This window comes from Syngnathus leptorhynchus, chromosome 7 (genome assembly GCF_054491065.1).
Source record: "Syngnathus leptorhynchus isolate UIUO chromosome 7, UIUO_Slep, whole genome shotgun sequence".
Classification (NCBI taxonomy): domain Eukaryota; kingdom Metazoa; phylum Chordata; class Actinopteri; order Syngnathiformes; family Syngnathidae; genus Syngnathus; species Syngnathus leptorhynchus.
The window spans coordinates 13,933,140-13,954,369 of record NC_141201.1 but is presented as its reverse complement, the minus strand read 5'-3'; the positions used below and the strand labels follow the sequence as shown (position 1 = coordinate 13,954,369).

Here is a 21,230-nt window from a genome sequence, read left to right as displayed (position 1 = left end):
CAGCGCCGGGCGAGTTATGCCACAATTTGCGAATAGATTGTGGATGCTTGGGCTAACATGTCTGCTGGTACTGTTGTGCGAGCTTTTGTAAAAGCCGGCATCATAGCCGAGGAGCCAAACGCCACGGAAAGTGACAGTGAAGAAAGTGAACCTGGCATGTCAGTTGGAGATTTCAATGCAGAAACAGAAGATGACGACTTCAATGGGTTCAATTAATGACCATTACCGGTAATAAAAATGTGAATACCAAACTCAGTTTTGCTTCCGCTTCATTTTTAAATGCGCACACTTGTATGCTTGTGTGCGTTGTTGATAAGTGAAAATGTAAATGAGAATGTTTACGGGGGAAGAGTGGGCGTGGATTTGCAGTGTGTGTGCGTGTGGATTGTTTATATAAAACTCGCACCCTATGAGCCGTTGCGCCCTATGTGTGTTTAACACAGTCATGGCACACATCTGAGCCTGCGCCTTTTATTACAGTGCGTCTTTTGAACGTGAAAATACAGCATGTGCGCATGAGTTATTTACAAAGAAAGACAGTACACAGAAAGCATTTTTAAAGTTTTAATAACGTACTTTAACATGTCTTTCTAAAAGCTGCCTGTGACGCAGCAGTAGTACCGCAGCAACACGGAAGTAACACAGCACTAATGGGGCTGGATTTAAAAAAACATACCGGTAAAAGTCACTGAGACTAACACAGCAGCAACACGGTAGCACAGCACTAACAGGGCTGGTTAAAAAAACATACCAGTAAAAGTAAAAAAAGAGCCAGTAAAAGCCGTCTTCATCTTCTTCCTGTGCACTAAAACCATCGAACTCTTCCTCCTCAGTGTCCGATTGGAATAGCATTAGATATCCTTCGCCACACACTTTCTTAGTCTCTCTTTTGTCGTCGCTTTGATGCATTTCACACAGTCATCAACATCGACTGCCTTTAACCTAAAAGCGGCATCATATGCATTTTTTTGTCCCCCATAATGACGTTTTGTGTATAAAAGTTTCCTTTCAATAATGTCCGTCTTGATCTCGTTCTGTCTCTTCTTTGTGTGAATTATACGGCACTATTTGCTTGGCGGATGGACATACGATTAACACACCACTTTTCTCCCCACTGACCATGTCACATATCCCTCCGCCCAGCAAAGCGGTCCAAGTCATCACAAACATCACGGAAAAAATCTTGTATAAAACGCACCGGACCATAAGTCGCAGGGTTCAAAATTTGAGCAAAAAGTCACGGTTTATAGTCCGAAATTTACGGAAATTTAATTTAATCCCACTTGAAAGTTTACATTTGTGGTGAAAGTAATAATTTGGCCACACAGACGTTCATTTGTGATGTACATCAATGACTGTTCATGTGCAGTCAATTACGGTAACCTTTAAAAATCGTAATGGCAAAATTCTTGTTGCGCAAGGCCATGGAAACACCTGCAAAAACCTAAATATCCTCATATTCTGTTGTTACTCTGAAACCCAACAGAAAATCACAAGTAGAGGTAAACAAAAAGCAAAAGTCAGATGCAGCCCAGAGCCATACTTTTGGAGTGAGGAGGAAATAGACGACTTTTAGTGTGGTAAAAGACATGAGTATAATGGCGTTTGTTGACTATGGAAAATAAGAAGCAGAAATGACATCTATTCATCTAGGAGGTCGTCCCGTCATGGTTTATATGGGGACACTCTATTTGATCCTGCTACAATATATACGGGAGTAACTCTGAGTTATTCCAAGTGTTGACCTTAACTCAAATATTGATGACCTGTAAACATCAACGAGGCAATGTCATCTTTGTACAGTAGATGGTAAATGGTCTTTCACTGATCTATCACATACCACGTAGTGAGGTCCTCAAAGAGCTTCACACTAAATTCAAATGTACTTACTGATGACGCACCATCACAAACTGGGGGTTCAATACCTTGCTCAAAGATTATTCAACACGGTCACAATAGCAGGGGCTCTAACCCTCAACCTCTCGGGTGGAAGACGACCACTCTACCACTGAGTTAGATAATTTGATTTGCAAAAAGATATTGTTAGAAAAGCACTGTGTCTGAGATGGGAATGTTTGCCTAAGGCAGAATAGGCAAAGTACGGCCCGCGGGCCACATCCGGCCCATGGGGCCGTTTAATCCGGCCCGCCAAACCTGAATAAATTGTATTATTAAACTTTCTTTTTGTGGTAATTTTCCCTGCAATTACTTTGTTTCCCCAGTATATGGGGAAGCGGCCGCCCGCGCATTTACTCCCGGAAGTGGGTGTACGTACTAAGTAGTACGGACCCCGCGCACTCCGCGCTCTATTTCTATCAGTGCCGAAATTTGAGTGTGGGCTGTGACGTCAGCATTCTCGTAATTCGCGCGCTGAGCTTTCAGATAGTTATCCGCTAATGCCACCCACAAACCTTCCCCTGAAATCATTCCATCAAAATGAGTGGCCCGAGGAAAAGAAAGGTGGACACTGAGTGACGAATGTTAAAAAAGAGTGGACAATTTGGCTCGACCTGAAGTTTGTTTTTGCTCCCTCTCCCCGACCCCACTCCCCCCACCCCTCCCCGGCTGGGGAGGTGGTTAGGTGACACCCAAGCTGACAGCGGCTATCTAGATTCTTGTGGACCAATTCAGGATGAGGGAACTGCAGCGGATTATCCTCCTCGAAGACACTGCCAGGACGATCGAGGGCTCCTCCGACAGCTCTTCGCTTTGGCCTGGACATCCACTTTTTGATTTCCATATTATGTATTTTATGTGCCCTCTTTGCATCCATTGCGGCCTGGTGATCCTGAAAGGGGGATCCTTCTATCTGTGGTCCCTTCTCAAGGTTTCTCATTTTTCCCCTGGTAGGGTTATTTTTAGTTTTTCCTTGCCCTTTTAGGAGCTCAAGATCAGGGGATGCTTTGAGAAGCCCTTTGAGATTGCTTGTGATTTAGGGCTATACAAATAAACTTCACTTGACTTGACAACCTCTCTAACAGCAGGGTGCAGTTGGTGCACGAAGCCGTACAAAACTCTTGATCCGCAGCCATACTTACAGGTCCGATGATCTACGGTAGACAAACGGCCACCAAACAATAGCAACCCGGAAGTCAACTGATAGTAGTTTTTTGGTGAAATATTTTTTAAATGCTGTTAATAATTGCGTTTGTTTTCAAAAAGCTTCTTTTGAATATCCATGCTTTACTACCTACTAAAAGTAAAAGCCTTTTTTGCAATAACCTTGACATGTCATTTCTATTACTTCACGCAAACACTACATCCATCTGCTCCTGGTTCGGCCCACCGGTCAAAATTTTGAACCCAATTCGGCCCCCAAGTCAAAAGGTTTGCCCACCCCTGGCCTAAGGTAACAATTTTCTGCTTTTGGTCAGCTGTAACGTCAAAGGGTGTGAAGAGTTTACATCTCAGTTCATTGCTGAATCACTTTCCCATCAGACCTAACAAGATATTGATTCCCCAAATGCCACCAAGCTGCACTATAAAAGCATTTTCCCATTTTCTGTCAACAACACCTCTTGCAAGAAAATCTATCTCTGACAAAAAGGCATTGGCCACTGCGGAGAAAGGGCAATTTGTGAACATCTGAACCAGAGATTGATAGTAAGGTCAGTGCTGACAATAGCTCAATTGTCAATTGAAACATTGTGGAGTTAAAAAAGTAAAATTACATAGCTGAGCTGAGTGTTGACCAATGAGTCACATTCAATCAGCATGTAAACATCACTTCATAAATAGAACCAAGCCTTCTGCAGAAGGCCAAAATATAGTACTTGTTGCAATTGCTCTAAATTCAGGTACTGTATCAGATTGGGTGATGAATGACCCTTCACAAATGGTTGCTAAGTGTTTTTTAGAACATTTAGCAGGTTCTTGACATGAAAAATAAATTTTAAGCCCTATCATTTGCACATTGATGCACAATGAGTTAAGATTGTTATTTATTAATTCATTAATTCATTAATTCATTAATTCATTAATTCATTAATTCATTAATTTATGTTTTTATTTATTTATTTATTTATTTATTTATTATGCATTCACCCATTTATTTATTTATTTATTTATTTATTTATTTATTTATTTATTATGCATTCACCCATTTATTTATTTATTTATTTATTTATTTGTTTATTTATTTTTGCATTCATTCATTCATTCATTGATTTATATACCGGTACAGTATTCCCTTGTTTATCTCAGGGGTTACAATGCCCGCAATAAGTGAAATCTGCAGAGGCAGACTTTTTAAAATATTTTCTTATTTTAATTTTTTTATGCCTTTCTTAGTATGCTGTCACGAGGATGGGCGGGTTGATGGATGGATGGATGGATGGATGGATGGATGGATGGATGGATGGATGGATGGATGGATGGATGGATGGATGGATGGATGGATGGATGGATGGATGGATGGGCAGGCGAACGGACGGTTGGACGGACAGATGAGCAGGCGGACAGATGAACGGACGGTTGGACGGATGGATGAATGATTGACGGCTGGCTGGATAGACGAGAGGATGGACGGAAGGATGGATGTAAGAGAGAGCCATGATCTGTCATTCAGTAGGCCAAGTCTTGAATTAATTACTGTGATGTACAGTTCTACAAGCAAGTGACTGATTTGCCAACATCCTCCTACTACAAGTACCCATCTGCTCTGGTATTATGTGGTGCCAAGAATACATAGCAGCAGTAAGAACGAATATCTATCTGTGTGAACATTGCAACACACTCAACACTTTAATACAGTACATTCTGATTAGATGATGAATATTACCACGAAGGAATTAAAAGGTTGTTGCAATGAAATAAATTGAAACTAATGACACCTATCAGATGCAATGATGACAGCAACTGAAAAATGACAAAAATGTCATGTGGACTACAGAACCTCCAATACTCTTCATGAGGTACAAGCTGATGTTGGCACCATCCACTCATGTTTTGTCCATTCATGCCTTGAGGCATGATTTTAAGCCCAATTAGACACACCTCCAGGCTAGTTATATGAGCCCTTCACTGCAACCACGTTGTGTGCACAAGCACAATGAGCTCCCAAATCCCAAATCTTACCTTCTGTTCACTTACATACAAAGTTAGTTGCGGAACCTAATGCGGGACTGATGCCAGACCTGTTACCAGTCTAGGATGGGAAATGGGGGGAATTGTAATTACTTAATAAACAACTGCATTGGTGTGTGTATGCGTAGCTCGTTTGCTACAGTGCAGACACACGTACAAGCTTTAAACTTACTTTGCGACATGATAGGCTGTTGCACATTAGATTCCCATTTATCCATCCATCCATTTTCTGAACCGCTTTGTCCCCACGGGGGTCGCGGGCGTGCTGGAGCCTATCCCAGCCGCCATCGGGCAGTAGGCGGGGGACACCCTGAACCGGTTGCCAGCCAATCGCAGGGCACACAGAGACGAACAACCATCCGCACTCGCACTCATACCTAGGGACAATTTAGAGTCTTCAATCGGCCTACCAAGCATGTTTTTGGGATGTGGGAGGAAACCGGAGTGCCCGGAGAAAACCCACGCGGGCTCGGGGAGAACATGCAAACTCCACACAGGGAGGGCCGGAGGTGGAATTGAACCCGCACCCTCCTAACTGTGAGGCAGACGTGCTACCCAGTGCACCACCGTCTATCGAAACAAAAATGCCATTGTTTCCTTATATTTGTGTGAGTGATAAACAACTCAACACGAACATTTCTTAACCCAAATATGGAAACTATGATTGTAGGTGACTTCTGGTACCTAATGCTGATTTAGGGAAATAATCTGTCTTTACCACCTGAGACCAACTCGGAATGAAGTGTTTGTCTTTCCTTGCTTTTCTCTAGTTTTCCTCATTCAAATAACTTCTCTTTATCCAACATTGGTACAGCATTGTGGGCATTTGGGGATAAATGGGATTATGTCTTTCCTCAAGAAAGACATCAACTAGACCAATAAGTGTTTTTACACAACATAGGTGAAGATATTTTAACTTAACAAGCAATATTAAACAAAGCATGGTTAAGACATTTAAGCACAACTTCCAGTTCATGCTCTTATTGTGGCACTGGATTGGTACCACTTTCTGACTTTGCAACGTCACACCAATTTATCAATCATTGCACTGTAATGTGGAGACATCAAAAGGCTGCACAATTTGGCACAAAGGGGGATGTCCAGAAGCAGAATAACAGTTGAATGTCGGTCAAAAGGCAAAGAATAATGGGTCTTCAAACGAGTTTTAAAAATGGAAACATTTAATGCGATGTCATTTCAAGGGGAAGGATCGGCAACAGAAAAGGCCTGATCCCATCTAAAGTTCCGCTTAGTCCTTGGCACTTCCGGGATGCAAAGTATGCAAACAACTAACCATAATAAAAGTTCATCGATAATTATGGTGAGAAGGCGAGTTCTCTACCATCTCCAAATATGAGATTTTAAATAATTATTCTCCATTAATATTAGCTGAAGTGCAATTTGTCACCAGTAATGACCTTTTTCTGCAGTTAGAAATGGGGGATGGTGAAATTATGGATTCTGCGCACTGGCAACAAATTAATCTATCTTTTCAAGCATGTGGAAATGGAACACCTGTCTTTGTGTTGCCTAAAACATAGAAAATGATTAGTGGTGTACGTGATCAACCATAAAGAGGCTTGATGAAATTATGTGTGCTGATAAGAGATAATGGTCCTTAATGGTTCTCTTTAACGGCATACTGCATGTATAATTAATTTGAGCCTGATAACAATCACACCTTTGCTTCCTAAATTGGCTTATGATCAAGTACAGTAAATGCCAGTGTGACAAAGTGTTACTGTATACAGTAAACTGCTGTGGACACTGCGACAAATTTAGACAACATCCTTGAGTAATCAAATGCACATAGTACAGTGAATCCACATCTGACTGCTGACTGCAGCACATTACATATTACATACATGTTAAAACTGCTGTATCTAGACAGAAAATTATGCATTGGGCTCCCATTAAAAGTTCTTGGGATGGCCTTTCTCAGTTCTCAAAGACTCAAGTTTTTTGTGATAAGCGAGTCCATCTGATTTGACTGATCCCAAAGCAGACTCGAAGAACCGACATGAAAATATAATAATTCAAATAACTAAATTGAAAACAAGAAGGGGAAAATTGATGGAATGCATAAATAACTCACATTGTAATTAATAAATGAAAATAATGGTTGACACTTGAGAGAGCCACAGCGGAAACGAGATGCCTAATAAAAAGTAAAACCTACACGAGAAATGAAAAACATAAATAACAGAAATCGCAATCGGTGTACTGTACTTATACTGTTACCAGAAGTCAGGCAAAAAAACAGTAAGCGCATTCTAAGTTTCACTGGGAAAAACAATCCTTGGAAAATCAGCCACAAGACGATGAAGGAAGCGATTGAAATAATACCGTCTCGTCTCCCATCGGCTACTGCTGCATCTACAACCCCATCTTATTGAAAGTGCCTGAATGTATGATGCTGGAGGCTCCGCCCGTTAATGCTCACAGAGGAAAATGACAAACAAATCACACACACTACATAAGAACATAAAAGAATCATTCCTTTTTAATGGAGGTCCATTTCTACACACAGCAATTACACCACATCATATCTGATAGAAATGCTAATTCCACCACATCAAATGGTTGTTCTGCTGAACTCATATCTAGTGACAGAGAAGGTTCAGCAAGCCATAAATTATGTTTGTATTTAAGTCCCGAGATCCACATGGTACTGCTGGTCAGAGTGAACAAACAAAACATCTTTCACAATATCATATCACTGCCACCAGCTTGGACAGTCTTGTAGCGTAGGTTACACTAATACTGAAGATTCCAACAGTCAATTCTGAAACTGGCAACACACAAAGCGCTTCTATGAGTTTCATTGTCAGCACCTCTTTGTCAGATCAAATCAGTCTCACCCTGAGTTAACCTTTTATCATTGAGGCTTTTTAAACACAGTTCTGCAGCTCATTGTTTGTCACGCCATTCTGTTGTGTCCTGAAGTGTCCAAAAGTCCTAGACGACAGTGCCTTTTTGATATCTATAATAATAAGTGTTGAGCAAATGAATTGGAAAAAAGCATTAGTTATAGTTCCTAGTTTCTTTCCTAAAAGCTTAATTAAATTAGTAATAGACTACCTGCGCCAATATTAACATGGAAAGTGACTATTGTGCTATATTTTTTTAAAAACTTCAACTATGTAAAACAATACCAGATTTCACAGGCCATTTGCATAGTTCCGTTGCACCATTTAAATATTTATTGAATGTCACACTAAATTAGGGAGACATACTGCCGAAACAATCATTGGCTCCCTCCTGCCCGCTGTGATGACTTGCACACCACAAGAACTAAGACAAAATTCTCTGACCCTTCACATCCTGGTCACCACCTTTTCCATCTCCTTGCCTCAGGTAGGCACTGTTAATCTATGCACACTAAAACCAGCAGACTCGCATACCTTCTGAGATTTGTATATTCATGCGGACATGACCACGCAGAAAACATGTCAGACGAGCTACTTCTGCCCAACGAGTGTAGATACTTTTCAAACATTTGCACAACTGAAAAGCGATTGCTGGGACATTACTTGGAATAGACAAAGAGGCGATTACAAAAGTTGGAACAATTTAAGAGATTGCTTCCTTAAAGCAAGAAAGGGTGCCTTAGAGTAGAGTGGTTCCAGGAAGAACAAAGAATACACCTTCTGAAAGATGTGTGTGTTATCAGTCAAATTGTTATTATTCATTAAACAGTGTGTCATTATTGATTAACCCATGAGTATTGCCAAGTTATAAAATGTAGTATTCTCTACTTCTGTTACAGTGTAGTGTGGTTCGTATGCTAAACATGCTTTTCACTGCCCCCTACAGTATGGGAGGGTATTGGCTAACTGCAGTGGCAAGCCGCACAGAATACAAAATACTGCAAAACACGACAGATTCTGCTTGTCTCATTTTCGAGCAGAGTATTCACGCGTCAAGCATGAAGCAAGCTTTACCGCGTCTATTATTGTAGGATTGACTCTACATATTTGTTTAACTGTTGCTGATCATTATTTCACCCTCCTGGACAAAAAGGATTCAAGGACTCTGCATCATTTGCATGATCATCTTTATATCCTAATTACTGCACGCCTGTTCACTTCATTTTGCTTTAAGACTCTCCTCATCATTTGCACAGCTGTCACTGTTTTGTGCGACAGCACTAATGATATCCCTACATTGCTTAATGACTGTACGTATTTGTGTGTAAATGTTTCTTTGTTGCTGGTTGCTATAATGCTAGTGTGACTCAAACTACCAGAGACAAATTCCTTGGGTCTTCTTACTTGGCCAATAAAGACGACTCTGATTCTGATTTCTCTTATTCAAGAATAACAAATCTGATCAAGAAAAAATAATCAAGTTAATTTATGATTTTAGGGCAGGGTTAAAATTGTATTATTATGAATCCGTTCAGCCCTACTTTTAACATATTTGAACTGCGGCTCCAGATGCTATCAGCATATTCTAGACACTTAACTATCCATCCATCCATCCATCCATTTTCTGAACCGCTTTGTTCCCACGGGGGTTGCGGGCGTGCTGGAGCCTATCCCAGCCGTCATCGGGCAGCAGGCGGGGAACACCCTGAACTGGTTGCCAGCCAATCGCAGGGCACACAGAGACAAACAACCATCCACACTTGCACCTAGGGGAGTGCTCAATCGGCCTACCATGCATGTTTTTGGGATGTGGGAGGAAACCGGAGTGCCCGGAGAAAACCCACGCGGGCTCGGGTAGAACATGCAAACTCCACACAGGAAGGAGGGTGCGGGTTCGATAGGAATCAAACACGCACCCTCCTAACTGTGAGGTGGACATGCTACTCAGTGCGCCACGAGCCGCCGACATTTAACTACTGCTAATTAATTACTCTAAATGAATATTGATGTTAGTCATTGATGGGAAAACTGATGCAGCTTATTGCTTTAGTCCACAACCTTATGTATAGCAGACCAGACAGTGTTTAGGGCAGAGAAGCGGGCTCAGTGTGAGGCAAGCCATTCTCACAAAAGAGGCCAAAATGGTCCATACACATACAAAAAATGACAAAGACAGACAATGCCGCTGTACTGCCACGACCACTATTCAACAGCATTCCAGCAGTTGCTGAGAACAATAGTGGGACCTTGCACACAAACACACACTTACTCACATTATCCAACCGCTCCGACACGAAGGAGCACATAACAGGCACCCCCAGCTTGTATGGAGAAGGGAACCAAAGAAATCTCCCAACTCACTCTCTCTCCTACACAGTCAGAGTGAGGGAGGGGGGCTTTCGGAGTGCTGGCATTTGGCACGAACAGACGCTCACAAAGCCCTCGGGACCCCGGAGATGAAGGAGCAATGTGGGGGAGGGTGGAGGAGCACGGAGGGGAGGGGTTGCAGTAATGCCATTTCCAAGCAGCCAGCCTGTGGAGCGAGGCGCTCGGGGAGAATGAGAACAAAACGAACAGGGGAATGGCCTCCCTTTTCCTCCTTGGCAGAGAGGTCAGCCACTGCAGCAGGAGACGCACATCACCCCTCTTCAAAATGTGCATGCAGTGTACATCTGCAGTCATCGTTACAAAACAAGATTCAATAAATCCAAGCTGTTCGCCAGAAGAAAATGACATACATCTCTGCAATTCACATGCAGACAAGTATTTGCCCCTTTGGTCATGTATTCAGATGACGCTCTACTAGGGCTGGGCGATTATAGAAAAACAATCACGATTGTTTTGAAAATGGCTGAAAACATGATTAATAAAACACATTTTCAGTGATTTCAAAATTGGATTTATTCAACTACTAAAACTTCCATCCATCCATCCATCCATCCATCCATCCATCCATCTTCTTCCGCTTATCCGGGGTCGGGTCGCGGGGGCAGTAGCTTTAGGAGGGACTCCCAGACCTCCCTCTCCCCAGCCACTTCATCCAGCTCATCCCGGGGGATCCCAAGGCGTTCCCAGGCCAGCCGAGAGACATAGTCGGGGTCTCCTACCAGTGGGACAAGCCCAGAACACCTCCCCAGGGAGGCGTCCAGGAGGCATCCTGATGAGATGCCCGAGCCACCTCATCTGGCTCCTCTCAACGTGGAGCGGCTCTACTCCGAGTCTCTCCCGGATGACCGAGCTTCTCACCCTATCTCTAAAGGAGAGCCCGGACACCCTGTGGAGGAAACTCATTTCGGCCGCTTGTATCCTGGATCTCGTTCTTTTGGTCACGACCCATAGCTCGTGACCATAGGTGAGGGTAGGAGCGTAGATCGACCGGTAAATCGAGAGCTTTGCCATTTGGCTCAGCTCTCTCTTCACCACGACGGACCGGTACAGAGTCCGCATTACTGCCGACGCTGCACCGATCCGCCTGTCGATCTCGCGCTCCATCCTGCCCTCACTCGTGAACAAGACCACAAGATACTTGAGCTCCTCCACTTGGGGCAGGATCTCATCCCCGATCCGGAGAGGGCATTCCACCCTTTTCCGACCGAGGACCATGGACTCGGATTTGGAGGTGCTGACCCTCATCCCGACCGCTTCACACTCGGCTGCGAACCGCTTCAGTGAGAGCTGGAGATCACGGCCTGAAGAAGCCAACAGCACCACGTCATCTGCATAAAGCAGTGACGCGATGCTGAGGTCCCCAAACCGGACCCCCTCAACGCCTCGGCTGCGCCTAGAAATTCTGTCCATAAAAATTATGAACAGAATCGGTGACAAAGGGCAGCCTTGGTGGAGTCCAACCCTGACTGGGAACGAATCCAACTTACTGCCGGAAATGCGGACCAAACTCTGGCATCAGTGATAAGAACCGCCCTTATCAGTTGGCTCGGCACCCCGTACTCCCGAAGCACCCTCCACAGAACCTCCCGAGGGACACGGTCAAACGCCTTCTCCAAGTCCACATGACACATGTGGACTGGTTGGGCGAACTCCCATGCACCCTCGAGAATCCTGCCGAGGGTGTAGAGCTGGTCCACTGTTTCACGGCCAGGACGAAAGCCACACTGATCCTCCTGAATCCGAGGTTCGACCTCCCGCCGGATCCTCCTCTCCAGTACCCCTGAAAAGACCTTACCAGGGAGGCTGAGGAGTGTGATTCCCCTGTAATTGGAACACACCCTCCGGTCCCCCTTCTTAAAGAGGGGAACCACCACCCCAGTCTGCCAATCCAGAGGCACCGTCCCCGATGTCCACGCAATGCTGTAGAGGCGTGTCAGCCATGACAGGCCCACAACATCCAGCGCCTTTAAGAACTCCGGGCGGATCTCATCCACCCCCGGGGCCTTTCTAAAGAGGAGTTTTTTAACTACCTCAGTGACTGCGACCTCCGAGCTTGGATAGTCCGCCTCAGAGTCTTCAGGCCCTGCTTCGACAATGGAAGGCGTGTTGGTGGATTGAGGAGGTCTTCGAAGTATTCCCCCCACAGACTCACGACATCCTGAGTCGAGGTCAGCAGCACACCATCTCCACTGTAAACAGTGTTGACCGTGCACTGTTTCCCCCTCCTGAGACGCCGGATGGTGGACCAGAATTTCCTCGAAGCCGTCTGGAAGTCATTCTCCATGGCCTCGCCAAACTCCTCCCACGCCCGGGTTTTTGCCTCAGCAACCACCGAAGTCGCGTTCCGCTTGGCCATCCAGTACCTGCCAGCAGTCCCGCAGGCCAAAACGGCCCTATAGGACTCCTTCTTCAGCTGGACGGCATCCCTTACCGCCGGTGTCCACCAGCGGGTTCGGGGATTGCCACCACGACAGGCACCAACAACCTTACGGCCACAGCTCCGGTCGGCTGCCTCAACAATGGCGGCGCGGAACATGGTCCACCCGGACTCAATGTCCCCTGGCTCCCCCGGGACGTGGGAAAAGCTCTGCCGGAGGTGGGAGTTGAAGTTCTTCCTGACAGGGGATTCTGCCAGACGTTCCCAGCAGACCCTCACAGAGCATCTTCCCCCACCATCGGAGCCAACCCACCACCAGGTGGGCAAATGTTTAAACATGTAACCCAGAAAACTCTTCTCCTTTTTTGTTTCTGAAGAGCTGAATAAGAAAACCCTTGAACCCTTATTTACTGAAAAATGAATTGTTGGATTTTGCATTTTTCAGTTGACAGCTCCCCCCCTCTCTTCACCCGAGTGTCCAAAACATGCAGCCGCAAATCCAATGACACGACTACAAAGTCGATCAACGAACTGCGGCCTAGGGTGTCCTGGTGCCAAGTGCACACATGGACACCCTTATGCTTGAACATGGTGTTCATTATTGAAAATCTGTGTCGAGCACAGAAGTCCAATTATAGAACACCGCTCGGGTTCAGATCGGGGGGGCCGTTCCTCCCAATCACGCCCTACCAGGTCTCACTGTCATTGCCCGCGTGAGCATTGAAGTCACCCAGTAGAACGATGGAGTCCCTCGAAGGAGCGCTCTCCAGGACTTCCTCCAGGGACTCCAAGAAGGGTGGGTGCCGTTCGGTGCATAGACACAAATAACAGTCAGGACCCGTCCCCCCACCCGAAGGCGGAGGGAATCTACCCTCTTGCTCATCGGGGTTAACCCCAATGTGCAGGCGCCCAGCCGGGGGCAATAAGTATGCCAACACCTGCTCGACGCCTCTCACCGTGGGCAACTCCAGAGTGGAAGAGAGTCCAGCCCCTCTCGAGAGGGCTTGTACCAGAGCCCAAACTATGTGTGGAGGCAAGTCCGACTATGTCTAGTCGGAACCTTTCTGCCTCACACACCAGCTCGGGCTCCTTTCCAGCCAGAGAGGTGACATTCCATGTCCTTGGAGCCAGCCTCTGCAGCCGGGGATCAGACCGCCAAGGTCCCCGCCTTTGGCCGCCGCCCAGCTCACTTTGCACCCGACCCATTTGGCCCCTCCTACAGGTGGTGAGCCCATGGGAAGGGGGACCCACGTTTTCTTTTTGGGCTATGCCCGACCGGACCCCATGGGCGAAGGCCCGGCCACCAGGCACTCGCCTTCGAGCCCCACCTCCAGGCCTGGCTCCAGAGAGGGGCCCCGGTGACCCGTGTCCGGGCGAGGGAAAACTAGGTCCATATATTTTACTTCATTCATTCATTCATTCATTCATTTTTTGAACCGCTTTGTCCCCACGGGGGTCGCGGGCATGCTGGAGCCTATCCTAGCCGTCATCGGGCAGTAGGCGGGGGACACCCTGAACCGGTTGCCAGCCAATCGCAGGGCACACAGAGACGAACAACCATCCGCACTCACACTCATACCTAGGGACAATTTAGAGTCTTCAATCGGCCTACCAAGCATGTTTTTGGGATGTGGAAGGAAACCGGAGTGCCCGGAGAAAACCCACGCGGGCTCGGGGAGAACATGCAAACTCCACACAGGGAGGGCCAGAGGTGGAATCGAACCCGCACCCTCCCAATTGTGAGGCGGACGTGCTACCCACTGCCCACCAAGCCGCTATTTTACTTTTTATTACCAAATTTTATTTTAAATTTGGTTAAAGAGATATTCTTTTAACAGTTTTATATTATATAATACATATGATATATATATTATATTATACGTATAATACATATGATATCTATTATAAACATAAAACTCCTGAAGAGCAATGCAATGTTGTTAATGAGGCCAACAACAAAAAAAAAGTCCATTTGACCTGCCGTTTGTACTGCCGTAGATATGCTCATCCAGCTAGCATTTCTTTACTGCTAAGCCAATTCAGAGTCACGGGTAGAAGAGCCATACTTACCAAATTAGCTGCATGGGTAAAGGTGACAGATGAGTTTATTACTTCAAACAGTTTTGGCAATTTGTTGTCAGTAATGGAATGGAATGGAATGTGAATTTATAGTCCTAGCTGATAGTGTCAATCAAAACTGAGAATTACTACATTTGTAAAGGCAGAATATAATCTTGTGAAAAAATATTTGATTATGTTGTGCAAATACAGCGTGTAGTAAAATTTATTAATTTTGTGAATTCAGTAATGGCTGTCGAATGACTAGTTGATAAGACATCTGGCTCAGATGCTGCAACCACGATGAAGGAAAAAATATGCTGGCTTTACCCCATTAAAGCTTTCTAAAGGATTTTTTCAAGAAACGTCTTTAAGCAAATTCAATAGTCAAGTCTGCACTCACAACGAGCACACTGGAGCCTTTGGCACAGTTACCCACCGACGGCAACAAGACAACCCGAAACCACATATGAACGTACTTGTACCTGATTTAATAAATTTGTTGTCAAAGAAAATGTCTGTTGCTGCTTTTATTTTTAACATAGTGTTATTTGACTACAGATCATTTGCAATGATCCCACGATCTGTACTTCGTTTCACCAAACTCATACAAACATAGAAAATATTGTTTTTTGTGGGTGAATCCATGGCAAAGCAAGTAATGACAGTATTGTGTGAAAAGTACTTTTCAGACTTTCCATTTACTTTGCCAGGCATCTCTATTGACATTACCAGGCATTTATATGAACATCTACCCTTTGTGTTATACGTTTTTAAAAACAGTTGGAGAGAGGCTAAGATGGGGGAAAGGACTGACAATATTCGGCAGTGCATAATCATCAGCGATATGTTTTATTGAGTTGATTCATCTATTTTATATACCACCTGCACTCTTTAGAGCCAGGGGTGACCAGGGGCGTTTCAGCTGGCACAAACTGTACTGGTCCACCAGCCAATCACAGGGCACACTCGTATTCAAACTCTGGTCAATTGAGCTTCTTCAATCAACCAAACAAGCGTGTGACTGGAATGCAAGGGAAACCCCGAGAACTGGATACCTGAAAGTTCGGAAAGTACAAGGAAGACATGCATGCAACTTACAAAAAGGCTGGAGCAGAGTTACAAACCTCAGAATTGTGAGGCATGCCTACTAGACAATTGAGCTGCCGTCACTTCAATAAAGGAACAACATTGTAGACAACACTATATATTGTATATATACCGTATTGGCCCGAATATAAGACGGTGTTTTTTACATTGAAATAAAACTGAAAAAGTTTGGGTCGTCTTACATTCAGGGTCTAGACATTATACCCATTCACAACGTTGGATGGTGGCAGACATCTTGAAAGCAAATGCTGAACTTAACCAAGCCAAAAGCAAACCGGTCACGAAGAAGAAAAATAAAAATAGCGGTAGCGGTTTGCATTATTTTATCGCAATGTTTTTCCTTTTTCAGAATTGTTTCAAGACTACATTTACAGTTAAACTTCACTTTGATGGTTAATGCAGTTATTGCAATTTTGTTGTTTTATCACAGTAGATTGGTTTATTTACATTTCAAAAACCAGAAGCCATTCATTTATAAATGTGATTACACTTATTTACATTTATCTACATATTTAAATGTTCAGATATTAAGATGTGACAGACAGTTTTTGCATGATTTGAATGAGGCAAAATAACATGCTTTTTCTCTTATATTAATGTTATAATCATTTGTTTCAGATGTAATTATTTTCTGTATAAAAATTAAATTTGGTGTTCAAAAAGTCTTTAATCAAACTTGAGTCTTGAAAAAGAGGGGGTCGTCTTATAATCAGGGTCGTCTTATATTTGGCCCAATACAGTATATTGTATTATAATATTTTTGGAATGTCTGGAACAGGACTCACCAACCCAATTACGAAGACCTACTTCTTGTGTACTGATTACGGCTGAGGGCTATAAATTTGATAGGCACCTGAAATTAATTAGCTCAAATTACTTTGAATAACATTATGTGCTACAATATGCATGTTCAGACACTGGTCGTCATGTTACCAATCCCTCACAATAATTAGAAAACAGAGAAATATATGCACATCACTGCAAGAGTTTGCATTTTTAAACGTTTATTTTTACACCGTTCCAAGAGAATCACAATGTTCTATCATAGACGAGCTACTTTTAGAACAATGCTACAGGCTATTGCTGCCCGCAGGCCTCACATTGGTGATCTCTGAAAATGTTCCATATAATATATATCTTAGATATTTTTCAAATCTAAATATTTTCCTAGAGCGGCACGGTGAGGCACTGGTTAACACGTCCGCCTCACACTTCAGAGGGTGCGGGTTCGATTGCACCTCCGGCCCTCCCTGTGTGGAGTTTGCATGTTCTCCCCACACCGGCATGGGTTTTCTCCGGGCACTCCGGTTTCCTCCCACATCCCAAAAACATGCATGGTAGGCTGATTGTGCACTCCAAATTGCCCATAGGTTTGAGTGCGAATGATTGTTCGTCTCTGTGTGCTCTGCGATTGGCTGGCAACCGGTTCAGGGTATCCCCCGCCTACTGATAAGCCTGATAACGGCTAGGATAGGCTCCAGCACGCCCGCGACCCCCCGTGGGGACAAAGCAGTACAGAAAATGGATGGATGGATGGATGGATGGATGGATGGATGGATGGATGGATGGATGGATGGATGGATGGATGGATGGATGGATGGATGGATGGATGGATGGATGGATGGATGGATATTTTCCATATGCAGTGTTACTTAAATAAGTGCAATTTCATTTATATTAACGTCTAATGCAAGTGAGCACAAACTAGATACCCTTAAAAATGCTGTGAAAAAACAACCCAGTTTGGGTGAAAAATTGGACTGACCCATGCAGTTGGCTCAATTTGACCCAACTTCCTGGGTTGTTTTGCCCAGCAGTTTTAAGGGTGTACAGTTTTGTTTTGGTGGGATAGACTCTAGCTTCTCTTTAATATCCAAACAAGATCAGTCAAAAACGTATGCCCAGAACAGAGAAATATGACCAGCCAAAAACAACAAAAAAGGTTCTGCGCGACCTCTTGCTCCACTACATTGTCTAAATTTGGAGGAGATGAAACCCTTATCAACTTCATTGAAAATTAATTTTGATAATCAATGGTAAAAAACTTGATGCCAAACTTGAGGCGTCGGTGTCCACACACTCTACAGAACAAAATGTAAGTGTTTCTGCTCAATAAATGTACTGTATTCTATTCCAGGCGATCTTTACATTTTTAAACCAAATATAATGGTGCATTATGTTGGGACGATCACTTCTGTGCTCATTTCCCCATATGTCAAACAGCAATAAACTAAATCTTCCAAGAAGACCAAATGCGGTTAAAAATGTATTCGACAGAATGATAAACACCTGCAGGGTCTGTTTTGGTTACGTGCTAGAAATATTATGTAGGCTACTGCAAAGATGCAAAACTGTTGAAAGCAAGAGCAATGTGATAAAGGAGGTGCAAGGATAGGAGGTGAGAGGGTGGAAGAGGAGGAGGTGATATGGTGCGAAATGAGGAGGAGCTGTAAACACAGGCCCACCAGGCAGCAATGCAGCTGTGCAGTTGTTTGGCTGCCTACCAGCTGAAAGGTGAGAAGATGCCGCTTAATACACAAAGCGGCAAATGTGTGTACACAGGTATGTGTGTGTGTGTGTGGGGGGGGGGGGGGTTATTGTGTGTCAGTGTGTGTGCCAGTGTGTGTGCACGCATGCTTGCGTGTGCATCTGATGTATGTTGTAATCAGAGAAGCCAGGTTATAACATAAATAACCACTTTGGTCACATCAGAAATTGGTCTCACGCATCCTGATGGCTTTTGCAGAAACTCGACTGTAAAAATTCTCAACCCAGCCAAAGCAGCCCTATAATGACTGGTAGTAACCTTCATGATGGAGATCCATGGGACATTTTAGACCAGCCCCAGTTGTTGCTTCCATATGCTTCTCTGCAGCTACATACAATCCTGCAGGAATCACTAAGATCACAGTTCTCTCTATATCTGAAGCTTGAGTGTGAAAACTAATTAATATCAAGGACACAGTATTCGTTTGTACTTCATGATTTTTTCAAGCAAATGCAACCAAAACCATTGATATTCAAGTCACTGACGGTTTGTACTCGCGTATTCAACATACACCTGCCTCTGTGGCTTTAGTTCTTAACATTCCACGGGGCTTAGGTTAGTAGTAAAATGAAAACAAAAAACACGGAGACATCGTCCGAATGGCGCTAGCGGAGCACGGACAGTCCCACGCGACTGAGACTGAAGCTCATGCTCAGCTCACCAATCAACAGCAATCCCCTCTCATCCGCTCTTCCTTCCTCCACCACCCTTTTTGTTCAGGACACACTGCTGCAGGACTTCATTTACAGTATTTAGGTGCATCATGTTCTTGGTCATTTTTTGTATGAAGCACATGATAGGTATTCATTTAATACTGTATATCGCATCTCTGGTTGCAGAAATCCGCGTTGCTCCTCATTCACCCTCACCGCACGTTTACGTGCATGTTCCGAACTTCCATAGATCATCTAAGAAATACATGAGGCGAAATCCGCGGGACTTACCTATATATGCTGCGGAATATCCCAGGCAATAACTCCGTCGTACTTATGATTACCATCCACACCGGTACAACTGTAATGCACAGCGACTACTCACCGAGTGGCTTCTCCCGCTGAGAGCGTTCTCCTCTGCTGCTTCAGCGCGCTCATGACGGAGCCGTGTCGCGCGCAGAAGTGCGCGGGCACAGCACACCCTGCAGGAGAACCAACAGATTGTATTCTAATATTTTCAATTCATGAATTCCAGTCGTGCAAAAACGAATTATTTCACTTAATTTGGCCTGTTGTGCCCCTAAAAAATTGGCCATTGCAACAAGGTTGATTTTTGAACAAACATTCATGTTCACCTATAAAGTTTGCAGCAACGTAAACATTTGGTTGTTCGCAACTAATACATTTCCCGTACACATTTAAAGTAATTGAATGGTTTACCATGTTTTAACAATAGCATGTTTTAACAAATTCAGATTTTGATGACGAAATAAATGCAAGCACATGTGCAAAGTTGATAAAATGGGGCAATTTACCTACCTGTGACTTCATGGATGCAATGGATGCCGAAAATGTGAAATTCTGGGCAGTTTTATTGTTCTCCATGCAAAATGTCTTGTTTGTTCCATTTTTTGTGAGGTTATGCAATTCGGAGCTGGGGGCAGGTGAATTCCCGCCCCTCCCTCCCTCACACGCACAGACACACATGCACACACACACGCGCACGCACACACACGCGCGCGCGCACACACACACAAACCCGTGAAGTCCAGGCAGGCGTTTTATCAATTTTTTAACAAATCAACTCTGAAGCCTCGTAATGGAATAAAATGTGTATCACCAACTAACAATTAAGTAATTAATTGACTTTGCAAAAAAAAAAAAAAGAAATCAATTCAAAAATTAACAGTCTGAAACCGATCTTTTTACTAGGGTCCATGTCAAATCGATAAGTCTTAATTAGTCTACAATTCCAGAACTTGAATTTAGAATGCAAAAATAGTAAATACAATTTCCATCGGCACTGTGTTCAGATGGCTCAAAAATGTAAACAGTTATTTGATCCTATCTTCCTAATACTAGGTTTTCAAAATATTCTCTGTCACATGGTATTCATGGATGGCAGCAGCATGATTCTTTTATCTTGTTAACTAAAGGTTGCCTTGAAAAATCCTTATTTCGGAAACTGTCATCAAAAGACACGGGGAAGCCATTGACAAGAGGCTGCTGTGCTCACTGGGTTGAACATATTGACAGACCTTGCCATCTGCAGGCCTTACCGATAAATCCTATAAATCTGAACTCACAAGACACTGTTCTCAAGGACTCCATCCAATGCAGGAGTTATCCCCCTGCCTTTGTTTTATTGCACCCTTCAATCACTTTAACAAAAAGGACAGCACAATTTATTTTTCATGCACATTATCCCAACCATCCTTCTCCAATAAGGATTTATGAATGTAATCTTGATCTTTAAATAGCTCTGCTGTATAACAACATGGAAAAGGGAAGTGACCTTTGAATCCAATTTTGTCTCCACAATCATTATTTTCAGCAAATGGTGCATAGAGCTGTCTTTTATTTCCTTGTCATGTTCAACAGAGCTGGTTGTGTGTTCACTGTGTTTTTTTTTAAATGCATACAGTCAATTGTTTAAATGTTCTTGTCCATGCAATGAATGAGAAACCTGAAGATTTGCGACATTTTCCTAATTTCTTAGAGACAGTGTATTGCTGTCTAGTGGTGGACTATTAATGCATACAGTACCAAAGATCGAAACGCGTGCATTTGCAGCATCGTGCACTACGGTGCCTCAAAAATACCACACTTTGCAAGCCTACCACAAATTTCTTTTGCCAAGG

General features: G+C 43.8%; 1 protein-coding gene across 1 annotated transcript in view; it reads right to left on the bottom strand.

Annotated features, from left to right (window-relative positions):
* Positions 1-19,471, bottom strand: part of fat3a (FAT atypical cadherin 3a) — a 191,713-nt gene extending 172,242 nt beyond the window's left edge. The window contains exon 1 of the mRNA XM_085916854.1: positions 19,381-19,471. The gene's annotated coding sequence lies outside the window, so the exon portion shown is untranslated. The remainder of the gene's footprint in view (positions 1-19,380) is intronic.
* Between the last annotated feature and the right edge of the window lie 1,759 nt (positions 19,472-21,230).